Below are 15175 nucleotides of genomic sequence, written 5' to 3' on the forward strand. Positions count from 1 at the left end.
CAATCACAACAGACAAACAAAACAGATAAGCAATCCTAACTGCACTAGGGAAACCTGCCTAGTGCAATCCCAGGAATTACTCTAGGCTAATCTTTAAACAAAGAGCAAGGCTGACACTCCAGGCGAGTGTTACACAGGAACTAACTCTTATGACCAGCGAAGGTCTGTGATATCACATGGTATATATAGAGCAAGCCTACAAGGGATGTGGCTAGGCAATTTGCATGACAAACGTATGCAAATTCTTCAGCAGCAGCAAGCTGAAAAACTGACAAAAGGTCTCTCTTCCAGAGACCTGCAGAATGCAGACCTGAACAGTGGTCAAAAGGCTGCCTGCCTGCGCAGGCAGCCATGCGGATCCTCACAAAATTATAGCCATAGCTTTGAAAAATTCCTCAACCGGTGCTAGGGCCTCATTCCCTGTCTGGAGACTATATGTCCAGGTATGGGAATCCCCTGACAGCAGAGTCTTAATGAACGTAATTCTCTTTGCCACGGTTCCCGACGAATTAGGTCTCAACTCAAAGTACGATAACAGTTCGATTTCTAAAATTCTGAAAGTCAGATCTGTGACCAGAAAACTTTTCGGACACAGGCATACGTAAGTCTGTACCTGGAGGAGATCGCACTATATTCACAGCCGTCTGTAGGACTTGTGCATACCCAGACAAAGCATTTATCTGGGTCTGATGACTGTCCAGCACTTGGATGAAATTTTCCACCGAGGTGGTGAGTGCATCAAGACGGCTGGTAAGTGCGTCCATTTGGTTTTGGTCTGCCGTTCTGTAACGATCGGTGTCAGCACACAGAGAGAATCTGATTATTGGTGATCTGCAGTATCACCAATACAGATTATACCTGATTATTGATGATCTGCAGAATCACCGATAATCCAAGTATAACTAACCTCTGGACACCATTTATAGTGTGAGTGTTTGGTGCAACAATAATGACTTTGAGTAAGACCACCCGAGGAGCAGGTGGTCTTTGGCAGTATAGGCGATACCGCCTTTTGGGAAGTGCAAAAACCTTCCAGCAGCCTGAGGCCTCCAAAGGGGTGGAGTCCCAGGCTGAAAGTAGGAAGGACCTGTGAGTGAGTGACACCTGAAAGGTGGATGTCACTAGCAGGTCTGGAGACTATCTCTTAAGGAGAGAGATAGCTCTCAAGGTCGGGCAAGCCAGGTCGGCAACACACAGACAGACAAGGTACAGAGACAGAATGCTGATTCGGTATCCAAAGGCAGGCAGGGTTTGGCAACAGGTAATCAGATATACGTAGGTACCAAATCAGAAAGCAGAGGGATAGTCAGGGATGCAATAGGTCATAACAGATATCAAAACTATGCCTAGTCTTGGGTGTGAGGTCCGTGGTCTCTACACCCTGGAACTAGTCTGGAGTATAATATGATGGTACAGAGCATCCCTAGACTTGGGTGTGAGGTCCGTGGTCTCGACACCCTGGAACTAGTCTGGAGAATGACACAATGATAACACAGAGTCCCTAATCTTGGGTGTGAGGTCCGTGGTCTCGACACCCTGGAACTAGTCTGAAGTATAACAGAATGATGACACAGAGTTCCTAATCTTGGGTGTGAGGTCCGTGGTCTCGACACCCTGGAACTAGTCTGAAGTATAACACAATGATAACACAGAGTCCCTAATCTTGGGTGTGAGGTCCGTGGTCTCGACACCCTGGAACTAGTCTGAAGTATAATACAATAATACACAGAAGTAATCTGGCTCAGTGTGAATTCCCAGGTCCTCCTGGTTCTAACACACTGTAGGATCTGACTAAGGTCTGAGTGCTTCCACGTAAGTGTTCGCAACGGCAGACAACCTGAGACTGACCAGCAGTGACTATATATAGAGCAGCGCTCACCGGCGCCACCCATCAGCGATCAACCAATAGCCACTTGCTTTGAGGTCAGCTGACCAACCTGGTCAGCTGATCCCTCCTCGTTTGTCATAAAGGTTCTGCCTCTCAGCGTGCGCGCGCATATTCCTCAACCTGTGTGAACTAACAGACCCAGCCACACCAGACGCACGCTGCTGCGGACAAACCGCCGCGCTGGATGCGGAATCAGTTGCCTTACCGCCAGTACACGCGGCGGCTTTTCCGCGTTCTATCACAGTACCCCCCCTGAGGAGTGGACTCTGGACACTTCCCACCAGGCTTTCCAGGGTGCAAGGCATGGAATTCTTTCTTCAATTCCTCTGCGTGCATACGACAGTCTGGCACCCAAGTTCTCTCCTCTATGCCATATCCCTTCCAGTGAACCAGATACTGCACAGAGTTCTGCACAAGCCATGAGTCCAGAATCTTTTTCAGTCTGTGTCTTCTGGTTCTGAAAAGCCCTCCCCAAATTTCTTTTAACTGTTCCCCAAATTTGCTTTTACCACTTCAGCCTTCAGTCGTTTTCACTTTATGCATCCGAGCAATGTTCACCTCCCATTCATTAGCCTATAACTTTATCACTACTTATCACAATGAACTGATCTATGTCTCATTTTTTCCGCCACCAATTAGGCTTTCTTTGGGGGGTACATTTTGCTAAGAGCCACTTTACTGTAAATGCATTTTAACAGGAAGAATAAGGAAAAAACTGAAAAAATGCATTATTTCTCAGTTTTCGGCCATTATAGTTTTAAAATAATACATGCCTCCACAATTAAAACTCACGTATTGTATGTGCCCATTTCTCCCGGTTATTACACCGTTTAAATGATGTCCCTATCACAATGTATGGCGAAAATATTTTACTTGGAAATAAAAGTGCATTTTTTCCGTTTTGCATCCATCACTATTTACAAGCTTATAATAAAAAAAAAGAAATAGAAATATTTCATGTTTACATAGATATTTAAAAAGTTTAGACCCTTAGGTAAATATTTATGTGTTTTTTGTTTTTTCTAATTGTAATGTTTTTTTTTTTATTATTAAACATTTTATGTGGGTATTTTTGGGAGGGTGGAGTGCAAATCAATTTTTTTTGTACATATTGGTCTATTTTTAAATATTTTTTTGGCATTTTAATGCAGTTAGCTTTTTGGCCACAAGATGGCAGCCATGAGTTTGCTTACAATGACGTCACTCTAAGCATAACACGGACGCTTAGAGTGACGTCGGGGGAAATAGGAACAGAAAAACCTCAGCTTCTGTGCGAAGCTGACGGTTTTTCTCGGGGGGGAGAGCAATCAGTGATCGGGCACCATAGCCCGATTCACTGATTGCCTGGCTAGCGAACCGCGGGCCGGGAGTGCGCGGCAGCGCACATGGCCTCCTGGGCGTAGCTACTACGTCCAGGAGGCCAAAGTAGTTAAGGACCTCTGCCAATTCTCCAGGGCTGGAAACGGAGTAGAAGCCACTGGCAATGGGGTAAACTTAGGCGACCTTCCCGTCACCACCTGAAATGGGGAAAATCCTGAAGAGGAACTGTTCAGATTGTTGTGTGCAAATTCTGCAAACGGCAAAAATTTTACCCAGTCGGTTTGTGCATCTGCAACATAACATCTTAGAAACTGTTCCAAGGACTGATTGACTCTTTCGGTCTGGCCATTGGTCTGTGGGTGGTAGCCTGATGAAAATGAAAGATCCATGTCTAACTGATGTCAAAATGCCCTCCAAAATTTAGATACAAATTGGACTCCCCGATCTGACACTATATTTTCCGGAATGCCATGCAGCCGGAAAATGTGCTGGATGAAGAGATCAGCCAATTCTTGAGCCGAGGGGAGTCCTTTCAGAGGGACAAAATGAGCCATCTTACTGAATCGATCGACTACCACCCAAATGACCGTCATGCCCTCAGAACTGGGGAGTTCGCCCACAAAATCCATGGACAAATGGGTCCAAGGTTTACTCAGAACTGGTAAAGGCTGCAATGTTCCAACAGGTGCCTGACAGGAGGGTTTGCTTCTAGCACACACTGCACACTCTCTCACAAACTCCTTACAATCTGTTGCCAATGACGGCCACCAAGCACATCTAGCAAGTAGATCCTGAGTTCTGGTGGACCCAGGATTCCCAGCATTCTTGTGAGAATGAAACAGTTGCAACAGTTGTAGGCGAAAAGGCAATTGTACAAACAGAACCCCCTCAGGCTTCCCCTCTGGAACATCCTGTTGAAATGGACTCAGAGTGACAGTCCAGTCTTTCCAGGTTTCAGTGGCCGCCAGGACCACCTTTTGAGGTATAATAGTCTCAGGGGCTGAGGGCTGTGCTGTCTCGGGCTCAAAACACCTGGATAAGGCATCAGCCTTAATGTTCTTACTTCCAGGGGTATACGTGATTACAAATCTGAATCTTGAAAAAAATAACGACCACCGGGCCTGCCGGGGGCTAAGTCTCTTAGCGCCCTCAATGTACTCTAAATTTTTGTGGTCAGTGTAAACTGTAATGGTGTGTTCTGCCCCTTCTAGCCAATGTCGCCATTCTTCAAAGGCTAACTTGATGGCTAGAAGTTCCCGGTTGCCTATATCGTAGTTTTTCTCTGCGGTGAAAATCTACGGGAAAAATAGGCACAGGGGTGAAGTTTCCCCTGCAATCCAGAACTCTGAGACAGCACAGCCCCTACCCCTACCTCTGAGGCATTAACCTCCACGATAAAGGGAAAGGTGACGTCTACATGTCTCAATATGGGTGCAGAAGAGAACAATTTCTTCAGAGTGGAGAAAGCAGCATGGGCCTCTGGGGACCAGTGGTGAGTGTCTGCCCCTTTCTTGGTGAGACTGGTGAGAGGCGAGATCACCGTAGAGTACCCCTTTATGAACCTCCTGTAGTAGTTGGCGAACCCCAGGAATCTCTGGAGTGCCTTCAGTCCTACAGGCTGAGGCCACTCCAGGACAGCAGAAACCTTTCCAGGGTCCATAGAGAGGCCAGAGGTCGAGATTATGTACCCCAGAAAGGCGACAGAAGTCACTTCGAAAATGCATTTTTCCAGTTTATCATACAGCATATTGTCTCAACTTCCGTAGCACAAACCCAACATGTTTCCTGTGTTCTGAGAGGTTGGAAGAAAAAATCAGTATATCGTCTAAGTATATCAAGACGAATTTGCCCAACACCTCTCTGAACACCTCGTTAATCAGCTCTTGGAAGACGGCCGGGGCGTTACACAACCCGAAGGGCATCACTAGGTACTCGTAATGCCCGTCGGGTGTGTTAAAGGCCGTCTTCCATTCATCACCGTCCCTGATACGCACAAGGTTGTATGCACCCCTCAAATCCAGCTTCGAGAAAATCTTAGCATTGGTGACCTGGGTAAACAAATCGTCAATTAAAGGCAAAGGATAACGATTTTTTACTGTAATCTGATTTAAGCCCCGATAATCGATGCATGGACGGAGGCCTCCATCCTTCTTTTTCACGAAAAAGAATCCTGCCCCTGCTGGTGACCGAGAGGGACGAATAAAACCTTTAGCTTAATTTTCTCCGATGTATTCTTGCATAGCCAATTTCTCTGGCCCAGACAGATTATAGAGATGACCTCTAGGGGGCATACAACCAGACCTGAGATCGATGGGACAATCAAAAGGACGGTGAGGAGGAAGCTTATCTGCTGATTTGGGACTAAACACGTCCGCAAATTCTGAATACTGGCTTTTGCAAACCCTCCACCTGAATCTTGGTGTTACCCAAGGTTACCTTCGCTAAACAATGATGATGACAATGGGTAGACCAGCTCGTTAGCTGACCTGAAGCCCAATTGATCTGAGGAGAGTGAAGTTGTAACCATGGCATGCCAAGAATGATTGTGGAAGTTGTCATTCGTAAAACCAGAAACTGTAGACTATCTTTGTGTAACACCCCCACCGTAACCCTTAACTCTGGGGTCTGAGACAGAGGGTAGTTACTCTGCAGAGGAGAGTTGTCCACTGCAGTGACCAGAATCTGTTGATTCAAAGGAGAAATAGGATTCCCCAATTTCTTAGCAAATTCATGATCCATAAAATTGACTGCTGAGACAGAATCTAGGAAGGCCTCAGTATAGGGAGTTTAGTTGCCCCAGTATGGCTAGTATAGTTACCCCAGTGTAGCTAGTATAGTGCCCCAGTATAGCTAGTATTGTGACCAGTATAGCTAGTATAGTCCCAGTATGGGTAAGTAGTGCCCTAGTATAGCGCCCAGTATAGCTAATATAGTGTCCAGTATGGGTAGTAAAGTGCCCAGCATGGCTAGGCTAGTATAGTTACCCCAGTATAGCTAGTAAAGTGCCCAGCATGGCTAGTATAGTGCCCCAGCATGGCTAGTATAGTGCCCCAGCATGGCTAGAATAGTGCCCCAGCATGGCTAGTATAGTGCCCAGCATGGCTAGTATAAAGCCCAGCATGGTTAGTTTAGTGCCCAGCATGGCTAGTATAGTGCCCAGCATGGCTAGTATAGTGCCCCAGCATGGCTAGTATAGTGCCCCAGCATAGCTAGTATAGTGCCCCAGCATGGCTAGTATAGTGCCCCAGCATGGCTAGTATAGTGCCCAGCATGGCTAGTATAGTGCCCCAGCATGGCTAGTATAGTGCCCAGCATGGCTAGTATAGTGCCCAGCATGGCTAGTATAGTGCCCAGCATGGCTAGTATAGTGCCCAGCTATAGCTAGTATAGTGCCCAGTATGCGTAGGTGGTGCCCCCGTGGCCGCCGCTTCTGTTACCTTATGAGCGGGCGGCCGCTTCCGGATCCCCCCAGGCGCCGCTCTCCTTCATGCAGTACTATCTCCTCCTATAACAGCAGCGCGTCTTGCGTCTGCTGTAAGGAGGGAAGGAGGCGGGGCAGCGGCTTCCTGTAGCGGCGATATGCATCGCCGCTACCATGGGAACCGCTGCCCCGCCTCCTTCCCTCCTTACAGCAGACGCAAGACGCGCTGCTGTTATAGGAGGAGATAGTACTGCATGTGCATGAAGGAGAGCGGCGCCTGGGGGAATCCGGAATCGGCCGCCCGCTCATAAAGTAACAGAAGCGGCGGCCGCGGGGGGAGGGGCAAGATGACAGACCCGCCGCGGCCCAGCTGGAAACTGCCAACGGACCGGCAGTGGGACGCGCCCCGGTGGTTGGGGACCTCTGGTCTAGAGGTAAAGACTGCGCGCCTAGGGTATTACCTCCGACTACACCTAGGCGGCAGCGTTTCCCGACTTCTTGGGACAATTCTGTACTCTGTGACCCTCCTCTGCACAGTGTAAACAGAGCTGTTCTGTTTTTCTGCGATTCTGCTCCACCCGGGACAATTTCGACCGACCAATCTGCATTGGTTCCAATGGGGGTGAAACGGGTGGAGGAGAGGCGTAGGAAACGTATCTCACATTGTTCCAACCTCGAGTCTGTTTCTGGTAACGTAGACGACGATCCACCCTGACTGCTAATGAAATGGCCTCATCAATAGACTTCAGCTCAGGATGACCCAGCATTAGATCAGATACTGCGTCCGACAACCCTGACAAGAAACAGTCCAGAAGTGCAAATGACCCCCACCTAGCTGAAACTGCCCATTTTCTGAACTCAGCTGCGTTAACTTCAACCGGATCCCTGCCCTGCCGCAAAGTCTTGAGCTTCCGCTCAGCGGTAGAGGCGATGTCCGGATCATCATAAATTTGTAACGATTGTGGAATTCTCTCCGTGATCAGCGCACAAGACGTGCGCTGACACTGCGGAAATACTCCACAAGCGTATAATTTGCGGGAACCCAGCAAAAGGTGCAATGCACCTGTAGAGGGAAATTCCTGTCGACAGGGGGAGCTGTGGAGTTCAGAGGAACGGCTCCCCTGCCCTGCCACATGCGCCAGACAGGAATTGTACGAAGGGCAGAAACGCAGGGCAAGATAGCCCTGAAAGGGAGAGATCAAAGTGACAGAGGGTATGTGTGTTCACCAAACTAGTCGCCACCCTGCGACGATGAACACACAACCAGGAAGACAAAGCGGGAAGGCAATCGCCAGAGATGGCGATTGCTAACAGCGACACAAGACCGAATAAGCACAGATGAGGAATGTATGTTTGTCCACCAATCTAGCCGCCACCTGCGACGGTGGACACACAACAGAAGAAACCAAGTAAGAACGCAATCGCAAGAGAAGTGATTGCGAAAGAGAATGAGCACAGAGACAGATTGTATGTGTGTGCACCAAACTAGTCGCCAACCCGCGACGGTGCACACACCACAGCAGATATGAAGTAGGAACGCGATCGCGGGAGGTGCGATCGCCAGACGTGACACAAGGCTACAGCAAGGCAGAGCACGAGAGTAGCAAAGGCACAGCAAATCATACAATGAGGAGATACGGAAAATAACAAACGCTAGCTAAACGCGAACACCGCACTCATTCGCAACAGTGCACGCGTTTATGCGCGGTCTCCACGTGATAAGCACAATAGAGACAAGCACGCCTAACTAACCACCGACAGACAAACATGAAACAGAGGACGCGAGCGCTTGCTTAACGGTTACCTCACCGATCCTCCAGCAAGCGTTCGTAGCAGACAAGACAGACACACGAAAACAGGAACATTCGAGAGATAGGATCCACAGCACTACCGAAAGTGGCTAGTGCGATCCAGGAAGACAGAACAGAAGGATCCACAGCGCTAGCGAAAGTGGCTAGTGCGATCCAGGAAGACAGAACAGAAGGATCCACAGCGCTAGCGCAAGATGCTAGTGCGATCCAAGTACAGAGTAGCAGACCAGAAGGATCCACAGCACTAGCGCAAGAGGCTGGTGCGATCCAGGAAAACAGGACAGAAGGATCCACAGCACTAGCGCTAGGCGAGTGCGATCCAGGTAAGACAGATCAGAAGGGGCTACCAGTAACAACCGCTGTTCAGGTTAGCACCCAGTACACAGAACGATTTCCTGTCGACCACCGCTGGAACAGGACAATCACAACAGACAAACAAAACAGATAAGCAATCCTAACTGCACTAGGGAAACCTGCCTAGTGCAATCCCAGGAATTACTCTAGGCTAATCTTTAAACAAAGAGCAAGGCTGACACTCCAGGCGAGTGTTACACAGGAACTAACTCTTATGACCAGCGAAGGTCTGTGATATCACATGGTATATATAGAGCAAGCCTACAAGGGATGTGGCTAGGCAATTTGCATGACAAACGTATGCAAATTCTTCAGCAGCAGCAAGCTGAAAAACTGACAAAAGGTCTCTCTTCCAGAGACCTGCAGAATGCAGACCTGAACAGTGGTCAAAAGGCTGCCTGCCTGCGCAGGCAGCCATGCGGATCCTCACAAAATTATAGCCATAGCTTTGAAAAATTCCTCAACCGGTGCTAGGGCCTCATTCCCTGTCTGGAGACTATATGTCCAGGTATGGGAATCCCCTGACAGCAGAGTCTTAATGAACGTAATTCTCTGTGCCACGGTTCCCGACGAATTAGGTCTCAACTCAAAGTACGATAACAGTTCGATTTCTAAAATTCTGAAAGTCAGATCTGTGACCAGAAAACTTTTCGGACACAGGCATACGTAAGTCTGTACCTGGAGGAGATCGCACTATATTCACAGCCGTCTGTAGGACTTGTGCATACCCAGACAAAGCATTTATCTGGGTCTGATGACTGTCCAGCACTTGGATGAAATTTTCCACCGAGGTGGTGAGTGCATCAAGACGGCTGGTAAGTGCGTCCATTTGGTTTTGGTCTGCCGTTCTGTAACGATCGGTGTCAGCACACAGAGAGAATCTGATTATTGGTGATCTGCAGTATCACCAATACAGATTATACCTGATTATTGATGATCTGCAGAATCACCGATAATCCAAGTATAACTAACCTCTGGACACCATTTATAGTGTGAGTGTTTGGTGCAACAATAATGACTTTGAGTAAGACCACCCGAGGAGCAGGTGGTCTTTGGCAGTATAGGCGATACCGCCTTTTGGGAAGTGCAAAAACCTTCCAGCAGCCTGAGGCCTCCAAAGGGGTGGAGTCCCAGGCTGAAAGTAGGAAGGACCTGTGAGTGAGTGACACCTGAAAGGTGGATGTCACTAGCAGGTCTGGAGACTATCTCTTAAGGAGAGAGATAGCTCTCAAGGTCGGGCAAGCCAGGTCGGCAACATACAGACAGACAAGGTACAGAGACAGAATGCTGATTCGGTATCCAAAGGCAGGCAGGGTTTGGCAACAGGTAATCAGATATACGTAGGTACCGAATCAGAAAGCAGAGGGATAGTCAGGGATGCAATAGGTCATAACAGATATCAAAACTATGCCTAGTCTTGGGTGTGAGGTCCGTGGTCTCTACACCCTGGAACTAGTCTGGAGTATAATATGATGGTACAGAGCATCCCTAGACTTGGGTGTGAGGTCCGTGGTCTCGACACCCTGGAACTAGTCTGGAGAATGACACAATGATAACACAGAGTCCCTAATCTTGGGTGTGAGGTCCGTGGTCTCGACACCCTGGAACTAGTCTGAAGTATAACAGAATGATGACACAGAGTTCCTAATCTTGGGTGTGAGGTCCGTGGTCTTGACACCCTGGAACTAGTCTGAAGTATAACACAATGATAACACAGAGTCCCTAATCTTGGGTGTGAGGTCCGTGGTCTCGACATCCTGGAACTAGTCTGAAGTATAACAGAATGATAACACAGAGTTCCTTATCTTGGGTGTGAGGTCCGTGGTCTCGACACCCTGGAACTAGTCTGAAGTATAATACAATAATACACAGAAGTAATCTGGCTCAGTGTGAATTCCCAGGTCCTCCTGGTTCTAACACACTGTAGGATCTGACTAAGGTCTGAGTGCTTCCACGTAAGTGTTCGCAACGGCAGACAACCTGAGACTGACCAGCAGTGACTATATATAGAGCAGCGCTCACCGGCGCCACCCATCAGCGATCAACCAATAGCCACTTGCTTTGAGGTCAGCAGCTGACCAACCTGGTCAGCTGATCCCTCCTCGTTTGTCATAAAGGTTCTGCCTCTCAGCGCACGCGCGCGTATTCCTCAACCTGTGTGAACTAACAGACCCAGCCACACCAGACGCACGCTGCTGCGGACAAACCGCCGCGCTGGACGCGGAATCAGCCGCCTTGCCGCCAGTACACGCGGCGGCTTTTCCGCGTTCTATCACAGTTATGTTCTGTACTGTTTGTATTGCTCATTGCTGCATTCGCATTGAGCAATTTCTGTCTGGCATGTATGGATGCTCTGTGAATGAATGTCTGTTTCCTCAAAGTCTGCTGTCAGTTTGACAGACATTCATCTGATCTGTGGTAGATCAGTTTCTGTTCCGTTATTATATTGCTCATCGCTGCATTCGCTTTGTGCAATTTCTGTCTGTCATCTGTGGATGGTTCAGGGGATTAGTCTTGCTGTGCCCCACAGCTCCACCTGCTGGCTGGATTTGTTCCTCCCCAGGTGTATTCCATTACTGGGCTCCTCTGTCTGAACGCTTGTGGAGATCTCCTCAGAGTCAGCGTACACGCTGTGCGCTGACCGTGGAGATCGTTACCGCAATCGTTACACCGGCCAATGTATGTAAGCTGGCTTTTGACATTCTACAAATCCCTGGAAAACAAGACGAGAGGAAGGGGATTATACTCCCTGAGTGATGTATACACATGCAAGATATGTGAAAGCACGTTAGGCCTGCAATTTAGCATTCAATGTGATTTCTGCCCTTAAAACGCTGCTTTGCATCAAATCCAGATTTTACCCCCGGACTTTTGGCATGTATTCCACTCCGCCATGTCCCCCTTCAGGTGTTAGACCCCTTGAAACCTCTTTTCGATCACTTTTGTGGCCAGCATAATTTTTTCTAGTTTTTCAAGTTCGCCTCCCGATTGAAGTCTATTGCGGTTCGCGAAAGTTTGCGTGAACCGAACTTTAGCGGAAGTTCGCGAACCGAAAATCGGAGGTTTGGGCCATCTCTAGCCGTAAGCACAAGATGTCTAGAACTTTGGAGAGGAAAATAGGCAGAGATGTCAGCAAGGTGCCCGGACATCTGCCAAACTGATTTTTGCTGACCTGGCCTCTTCTGAAGTTGGTGTGTCAGGGAACACAGTTGTGATGGCTCTTCATCGTGGTGGGCAGGGGCGTAGCAATAGGGGGTGCAGAGGTAGCGACCGCATCGGGGCCCTTGGGTCAGAGGGGCCCCGAAGGGCCCTCCCTCAACTACAGTATTACCTCTCTATTGGTCCTGTGCTCATAATAATCACTTCTATAGATGCTGTGAACAGTGGTAATCACTAACAAACTGTTTCCCAGCCTCTTCTTGCACCTCTGACACTGTAGTTGCCATTGGCAGGTTTTGGCATGCCGTATCAATTGTTATGTATAGAGTGCTTGGGGGGCCCCATGTAAAACTTGCATCGGGGCCCACAGCTCCTTAGCTACGCCACTGGTGGTGGGCTTCAGGGCCATCGTCCCAGAAGAATACCTCTTCAAAGATCGGCACATCACAGCCCGACTCGGGTTTGCCTGTGAACATTTGAAAGGTAAAAAATAGTTTTGGAAGTCTATGGTTTGGTCTGATGAGACTGAACTGGAACTGTTTGGGCACATAGATATTAGGCCAGAAACCCACTAGGAGCGATTTCTAATCGCTTGTGATTTGAAAAGGCTCTTGCTAATGCAATGCTATGTGGGATTTTTTAAAATCACATAGCTGAAGTGGGATCACACCCATAGCATTACATTAGCAAGAGTTTTCAAATTGAAAAGCCCTTAGAAAATCGCTCCTAGTGGGTTTCTGGCCTTACTTATGTTTGGTGAAGAAAAGTAGAGGCTTTCAACCCTAGCAACAAAATTCCCACAGTTAAACATGGCAGTGGGAGCATCATGCTGTGGGGCTGTTTTGTAACACGGTGTGACAGTGTGCAAGGAGCCTATATATATATATATATATATATATATATATATATATACACATATATATATATATATATACATACATATATTGTTCTCCCCAGGCTCTTTTAGCCTTGTGCTTCACCCGGCTAGTTTTGGTGAGCACCCGGCTGTCATCGGCTCACCTCCTCCTATTCTGCACATAGAAGCACTGGCCTTGCATTCTCATTTCGCCCTACCCAGCTACTTTTTCATGCCACCCAGCTGGAAAAAAATCTCTGGGGAGAACAACATATATCTTTTTTTTTTCATTTTCAGCAACTCATTCAGAAAACCTTATTATCATGCATAGGTTATTAGCATTGATAAATCACTGCTTTCATAATTATCCATAGGCCAACCGCATACAGGATTATAAAAATACTATAATTACCTTCTCACATATGGGGCTTGATTCACAAAGCCGTGATAACTCCTATCACGGTCGTGCTAGCGTTTTGCGTGCGCTATAACGTGCGTAATGTTTTTGCAAACGCGAGTTTTCACGTAAAAATCTGCATTTGCGTGCCAAAACCATTACGCGCCTTATAGCGCTCAAAAAACCGCTAGCGCGACAGTGATAACAGTTATAACGGATTTGTGAATCAAGCCCATGGAGTAAGGATAAGATGGATAATAATAATGTGCATATGCAACAACTTTGAACAATGTCTTGAATAGGGATGATCAATGATATGCTAATACTTCTGAATAAATGCAAATTTTATGCAAATATATGCAGTTTGAAAATGGACCAATCAATTTAAGCCCAGGTTTAAATTGATTGGTCCATTTTCAAACTTCATATATTTGCAAACAAATTTACATAAATTTGCATCAACTCAGAAAAATGTACATATCATTGATCATCCCTAGTCTTGAAATATGGTCTGTTTTCAGCTAATCTGAAATGCTGATGCAGCTTGCAATTTGAGCACAAGATGTTTCCACTTTAAAGAGAACCCGAGGTGTGTTTAAAGAATGTTATCTGCATACAGAGGCTGGATCTGCCTATACAGCCCAGCCTCTGTTGCTATCCCAAACCCCACTAAGGTCCCCCTGCACTCTGCAATCCCTCATAAATCACAGCCGTGCTGTGAGGCTGTGTTTACATCTGTAGTGTTAGTCTAAGCTGTTCCCCCGCCTCCTGCATAGCTCCGGTCCCTGTCCCTTCCCTCCAATCAGCAGGGAGGGAAGGGATGCAGGCGGGGACTGGAGTTCTGCAGGAGGCGGGGAGAGCAGCAGACTGACACTACAGAGATAAACACAGCCAGCTCTGACAAGCTGTTTGTCAGCAGCGTGGCTGTGATTTATGAGGGATTGCAGAGTGCAGGGGGACCTTAGGGGGGTTTGGGATAGCAACAGAGGCTGGGCTGTATAGGCAGATCCAGTCTCTGTATGCAGATAATATTCTTCAAACCCATCTCGGGTTCTCTTTAACAAGCAATTATTGTGATGATAGCAATACAAATGAATAGCCACTAGATGGCTTGGTTTACTTTAGTCATGACTATAAATAGAGAGAGCTAAGCAAGAGAAGACTTACCCCCTGATGTAACCTTGAGGGCGGGGGAAACATGTTGACATGAAGCTACGTGATTTCATGCATGTTGTCTGGCTAGCATTCTAATGTGGCGGAGTATTGGAATTGCTGGTGTCCACGTGGAGTTGCGTATGGAAGAGTGGCCATCTTGGATTCTTTGTGCTCATTGTGATGGTGGAGACAAGTGAATCCTGCAAGGGGACATTAAGTGCACGATTGTCTTACAAGCATAACAGGACTGATGTACATTGCTTGCCAACATTCACCTGAGCTAATAATTTCAATCCTTGCCCAAACTCCAGCAGAGAACTTTCAAATGAGCTGGTAGCAACGCTTTCATTTTGTTGTGAACAGGAGGCATATCACTCCTCCCTTTTGTGTCTTGGAAATCATTATACATTTTATTCATCATGTTACTTTTATCACTGTCATTACCAATTCTGTATTTTGTATTCTGTATTGGTTTTGTATTTTGTCACTAATTATGCATCTTGTATATTAGTGTACGTCCTTGTCTGTATTATGTACCCCATGTTTGTTTCTTACTTTGTACAGTGCCACGGACTATGTTGGCACTTTATAAATCAATAATAATAATATCACTAGGGCTGCTCAAATCCGGATCCGGGAGATACCCGGATAGTTGCTATCCGGATATCTCCCAGCAAACGTGGGCGGGGGTCAATCTTACCAATCTGACGTCTTCTTCGTCCGTCCCTCGGCGCCTCCCACCATAGCCGGCCTTTGATATGAGGGACCGGAGCGGTCGCTCAGGGCTCCAGCTTCCAAGGGGGCGCCTATAGCT

At 47.4% G+C, this 15175-nt stretch overlaps 1 protein-coding gene across 1 annotated transcript in view; it reads right to left on the reverse strand.

Moving 5' to 3' along the window:
* Nucleotides 1-14396, reverse strand: part of RFFL (ring finger and FYVE like domain containing E3 ubiquitin protein ligase) — a 373130-nt gene extending 358734 nt beyond the window's left edge. Inside the window, exon 1 of the mRNA XM_068268602.1 lies at nt 14374-14396. The gene's annotated coding sequence lies outside the window, so the exon portion shown is untranslated. The remainder of the gene's footprint in view (nt 1-14373) is intronic.
* Between the last annotated feature and the right edge of the window lie 779 nt (nt 14397-15175).

This window comes from Hyperolius riggenbachi, chromosome 2, assembly GCF_040937935.1.
Source record: "Hyperolius riggenbachi isolate aHypRig1 chromosome 2, aHypRig1.pri, whole genome shotgun sequence".
NCBI lineage: Eukaryota > Metazoa > Chordata > Amphibia > Anura > Hyperoliidae > Hyperolius > Hyperolius riggenbachi.